Source organism: Condylura cristata, unplaced genomic scaffold (assembly GCF_000260355.1).
Source record: "Condylura cristata isolate star-nosed mole 26May11 unplaced genomic scaffold, ConCri1.0 scaffold00004, whole genome shotgun sequence".
NCBI lineage: Eukaryota > Metazoa > Chordata > Mammalia > Eulipotyphla > Talpidae > Condylura > Condylura cristata.
Window position 1 is genome coordinate 62,850,968 of NW_004567105.1, and position 6,000 is coordinate 62,856,967.

The 6,000-nt window shown below is 35.2% G+C and overlaps 1 protein-coding gene across 2 annotated transcripts in view; it reads left to right on the plus strand.

The window, feature by feature from the left end:
• The window catches only part of SETD2 (SET domain containing 2), a 90,644-nt gene that overhangs the window by 51,569 nt on the left and 33,075 nt on the right, over positions 1-6,000 (plus strand). The window contains exon 13 of one of the 2 annotated variants that reach the window (XR_001145037.1): positions 1,825-1,992. The exons of the other annotated variant lie outside the window; for it this stretch is intronic. The gene's annotated coding sequence lies outside the window, so the exon portion shown is untranslated. The remainder of the gene's footprint in view (positions 1-1,824; positions 1,993-6,000) is intronic. 2 annotated transcript variants of the gene reach the window in all.

A 6,000-nucleotide genomic window follows, 5' to 3' on the forward strand; every position in this document is an offset into this window, starting at 1 on the left:
TGATTTCTTCTACCAGATATGAAATAAACAGATAAGCCAGCATTAAAGACTTATTTGCAGCAGAATGAACACCTGAGTCCTCTCTATCCCCAACTATAACAGCAAAGCTCACCCCATTAGATTCTGCCATTTGACCCACATGGAACTGGCTTTTTACATTTGACAAAATGAGTGGTTGATTGGTTGTGCTTTGTGCTTATTTGTAGGACTCTTAGTTTGCTGTGTTGAGACCCCTCTTTAAGTATGGTGTGGTTTCAGCTCTTGTTTATCCATGTCAGTGTACTCTTGCTACTCTCTTATTGCTTATTAAGGCTTGAATTCTGACCTTTTTATAAATATAGAAGGACTGTAGTAAATCTGCTTATGAACAACATATGAACTGCAGCAATCAGAATTACTATTAGAGATGCTGGATAGTCACTTGAGTGGACCTTTAATGAAGGCCTGCTTTTTGAGGGCACAGGAATCTCAATTAAGAAGTCCCTTTTGTGTTTGGAGACTACTAGTGGAGCCTATACTACTAGTAGAATCTGGCTCTGTAAGGTAGGTGGAAATGAAGACAAGTATACAGATGGACATAGAAAATGCCTTCCAGACATAATTCTGTAGAGTGGGGTTGTAGAATCAGTAATTCTTTTTTGTCTGTGAAGTCTCTGGTTGACATAATTTTTTAAAATATGACATAATCATAATTTCTTAAAAACCTGATTTAAAAATTTGAGAAAAGTAAATATTTTTATTTCTCTGTTTGGTAGCTTGTTATTGTAATGTTATGAGTTATGCTCTGGGATATCCTTAACCCAGTTAGGTATAACTGGTAATTTAAACTCCACTCTAGACATTTTTGAGTTCTACAAAATAACTTCTTCCCCCTCTTGTTATCCTCACCACTCCTATGTCAAAGATCAAAACAGTTACACAGTAATACACAGTTTGATAACCCTCTTGACTTGATGTTTAAGTTTTTATTTGTACTTAAAGTATATTCTGCTTAATCGACATACTTTGGACTTATCTCGATTGTTAGCATTAAGGAAGCCATTAAATAAAATCTTCCTTCTTCAAACTTAAATTTGCTCTGGAATCATTATCCATCTAGAATTGCATTGCTAATAAATGTCTTTACTGAATTGTGATGTTTTGTTAACACATTTGGGCTGGGCTTCTTAATTCATCTATCATTCTAATTAGCATTTACTTGGATCTAATTTCAAAACTCCAATCATGGTCGTCCTTTAAATAAATTTAAAAAAAAAACAAAACAAAAAACTTTAGCTTCTAGCCAGAAATCTGAAACCAGGAACCCATAATTTGAGCATGTTTTAGAGAAACACATTGACTTGATGTGATTACAATATATCCATACTATCCCGGCATTGAAAGAGTTAACTACTTCTGTCTGACTTCCACCTACAAGTTCAAGTATATATTGGCAGAAAAGAAAATGTCTCACTCAGCCAACCTTTGTTAGACCTGTTGCCAAGTACTGTGTTAGTTGCTGATGTTAATTTCAAGATCATACTAAAAAGTACTGACTTAAGATTGTGGTTATGTTAGCCACTCCAAGCTTCCCTGACATTCTGGGGCCACTGTAACATTGCTGGATATGTGTTCCACTGGGCCTTTCTACACACTGGATGGACTGAAGAACTGAATGAAGTTGCTTCAGATTCCTTAATTTTGATTTTGCTATGAAAGCAGAGTATAGGGATCATCAGTAAATGAAAGAGGGTGGGAGGGAAGGGAATGAAGCTTCATGAATTACTCTTTGTCCTCCCAGATCTGATGATGATCCCCCTTGTAACTTGAACCATTTCCATCTAGCTTCTCAGGGCAGCAAGGAGCTTGTTAACATCACCAGCTGACCATGTGTCTCCTTTTCTCAACTCCATTTTCAACTTCGTGCTGAAGAAAAACAAGAACCTAGAGTGCATTCTGTGAAGAAACAGGAAGATGGTTGGGAAGTTGGATGATGCATGAAAAATATAATAGGTGAAAAGAGGACAGAGGTGGTTAACTCACTGGCGCCGGCGTTATTTTGGTGCGTCCATTGCCGACAATGGATGTCGTTCTGGGAAAATCCCGACTCCTGGCGAGAAAGGATTAAGTGAGCTACTTTTTCTATACCTCTATACACAGGACCACTGCCTTGACTCTTCAAGGCTTACACGTTTGACTCCTTGAGTAGACCTCAACTAGAAACTTCAAGTAGAACATTGCTACACATGAACATGTATTCATTTACACATGCAGATTTACTAGGCTACATTTTCAGCAGGGACATGTGCATATGTTTCTGTTTGCAAAAAGAATTGGTGTACATCACTCCCATGCTGAAAATATATCCTAGACCTCACGTGATAAAACAGATGGTTATAAGTGGTGACTAAATAAAACTTGACTGGAAAATCTTTCATTTGGATCATGAAAAGAGGTAAGGTTCCTGTGAATTGGACAGTTTCAGACAACCTGAGAGAGTGTAGTGGCTAGTGATTCCAGAGCTTCTCTTGTAAACACTTAAAGTTACAGGGCATACATCTCTATAATGAAGTCTTGGCAATTACAGCTGGATTAGATGATTTAGGGACAACGTCAGACATTATAAATTGGGCTCTTCTTAATAACCATTCTTACTCTTTTTCATCTTTCTCTCAAGATGCTGTCTTTAATTCAACAGATGTTACATTTTTAGAGTTAACCATTAAACTCTACAGAAAGATTAAATAAAATACAGTTAACGAACTACAAAGTTTTGAATCACTCTTAGGTTTTGGGCTGTAGCTAATATTGTATGTGCAGTCTGCTAAGCAGCACAGTAGAATGAAATTATGTGGATCTGGATTTGTATAACTTAAAAAATTTTAGAGAGGTTATTCTATATCCATAAAGTTAATATTACTATCTTTTCTTTTAGAATTACCTGCAAAGAATGCTGCTTTAGATACTGCTACATTTCATGAAAAGTTTTTGTGTCTCACTTGATAAAAGGCAAATTTTTACTATGTGTTCTAAACTTACAAGTAGTTCTTCATTTTGTTATTTATAAATACTGAATAAGTCAAAGGTTGACCAAACCTGTCCCATTGCTCTTTTGTAAATAAAAGAGGTTTTTGGGGAACACAGCCATGATTGTTATTTACATATTGTCAAGGTTGCATGCCATGAAGTGTTAGAATTAAGTAATTGCTTCAGAGTATGAGTGACCAGTCCAACATAATACATTTGCTGTCTTGTCCTTTGTTTGCCAGTACCTAATCTAAATGATAAAGTGCAGAATCTCACCTCTTTATAAACATTCTGATTTTGAATGAGATCAGTCTGACACTTTATTTTAAATAAACGTTTGTTTCCCTAAAGACATATAATGATCATGTTTCTTTAGCCAATGAAGTTGGTTTTTTGTAAGTCTTGACTGTCTAGGCAAAGTTACTTCAAGTGATTTGTATTTAAGACTGAGAGGTGGAAAAGGTTACACATTATGGACTTTCTGGGCTAGAAAGGACCTTTCTAGGATATTGTTCATTTCCTCAGAACTGATCAAGTTAGTGGAAACTGCATACAGAACTGGAGTACAGGCGGAGGTACAGGTGACAGGTGTGATGAGAGGATTCACCAGAGACAGAGTGGGGAGCAGAATAGGCAGATTGATGAACTACACTGCTGAGGGAGCAGTGGTTGAGACAGGAGAAGTCTGCCATGCCATGTGGGAATCTCCATGGCTGGAGATCGAACTGGTGATGGCTGTGGCTTGCTTAGTAGTGTAGTGCTTTAACTCATTGTACCACCAAGGAGGGCCCAGGAAACAATCTTTCTAAGTACATAGTTGGTGTAACTTAGCCTATACTTTAACTGTAGTAAAAAATATATTGATTTTCCTTCTTAGTATTCTTATCTTTTAATTCTGAATAATCTCAGATACATAAAACAGCAAGAATATTATTCTACATGTGATATACATTCTAGTATTCTAGTTTCAAGTGTAGGGAAAAAAGCTAAAAGTTTTTCTAAATTCTTCAGTCTTCAATGCTATTATTTTGCCAGATTTGCCTTGTATTTTCTTAAGTTTTTAACTTTTCAAGAGTAAATTACAGATTACCTGCTTATTTTAAGTGGTTTTTTTTTTTTTTCACAAAAACAAAGACATTCTTCTATGACTCCAGCATACTCATCAAAATCAGCAAACTATAATGATAGAATACTAGACTTCATTGAAATCTTGCCAGTTGTGCATATGGTAGTCTCTAGAGCAACAATTTCTGATCTAGGCACTGAAATCAAACATTTCACTGAGTTGTACCACTTAATATCTTTTAATCACAAATAGTTCCCCTTTGTCTTTTATAAAAAAAAAAAAGGACATTTTTGAGTTTTTGAAGAATATTCCTCAATTTGGGCTTATCTGAAGCTAACTTTTGTTTGGACTCAGGTTATACTGCCATAACCCCCCCACCCCCCACTCCCACAGTAATATTACAGTAGTGTTTTTTCACATGGTACTGATTTATTCCAATACTGGCATTGTCATCTTTGATCACTTAGTTAAGGTGGTTGTCTATTAGGTTTCTCCACTGTAAAGTTGCTATTTTTCCCTTTATAACTAAAAAATATCACATAGGAACACCTTTGGAAATAAGTTATTCATCAGTTATCCATTAGTATTAACATCCAGTGATTTGCCTGAATCACTTACAACTAAGATTGTTGCCAAATGATGATTTTTCTACTCCATCATTCCTTTTCATTCTGCATTTATTGTTTCGCATCCTTTTGTAAGAAAAGAGCTTTCCCTGCTCTCCCAATGAGTTCATTGATTGTTTTTTTCAGCAGATTTTAATTCATTTTTTACTTAGTGCTTATATGGCCAGTGGGAAACTCTTGAAGTTGTCTTCTGTGTGATTTCAACATATCTCTATACATTTTCTAAACTGGTACAATATGTTCCAAACTCACCTTGTATTTTCCCTTACCTAGCCTAGGAATCATCAATTTCTCGAAGAAGCTATGATTCTTGTTGTGGTAAAAATATTTTAGAAACCAAGATCTGGACTCCACCCAAAGTCTTTACTACTGGAGCATTGCTTGTAAAATCTGTCAGCAAACTGTAAAAAAAAGAAATACATGTATGTCTATAGTTTTATATCTTTGTGAATGAATGTGTGTACACAGAATATACTTTAGTTTCTTCACACTATGTTAATCTGATACCACTTCGTCTTCTGAATCTCTTGAGTTTCTTTCTATATGTCTCACTATTTCTCTTCCTACCTTGGAATGGGTTGTTTCTTGGTTCATTGATGTTTCTTTTATCCTGCATGTTAAATGGGTCACATTTTCTTTGCCATTTTTAACTATAGGCTTCTCATTTCTTGCTTTTGACTATTGCAACAGCTTCCTGTTTGTTCTGGTTCCATGTCTTTAGCCCTTCATATTATTCTTTATTATACTACAGTATTAATCAAAACAGATGTAATCAATGGGAATCTCTAATAACATAGTAGAGACTCCCATTACTCAAACAACAAATTCTTCACTGCGTGTTTGGGAAGTGCTTCCTTGTCCGTTTAACCTTCTTGCCCTGAAATTTCTCTAACACATTGAGTGCGTGAGTCACAATACAAGTCATGTGTATTCATTGTTATATGTTCTTGTACATACTGTTCTGTTTCTTTGAAATAATCCTTTCTGATTTTTTTAAGTTCCTTTATTTAGAATTGTAGTTCATCCCTTAAAATACTTTGTCCTTTTCTGTATTTATATACAATCATAGTAATGTTAACAGATTACTAAAATACCTTGCTTAGATGCTTGTTTTCTCTCATTGGCTCATGAGATCTTCAAGGACAAGAAACATTTCTTACTTAACCTTTGTAGTAAGGGTAGCTTTTAATTTGTCTGTTAATAATGGTTATTAGAAGTTATCTCTTAATACCGAATGACTACTAAGTGCTCCTTAAAACCTTTGCTATTTTAGTAACCAAACCGATCTTTTTTTTTTTTTTT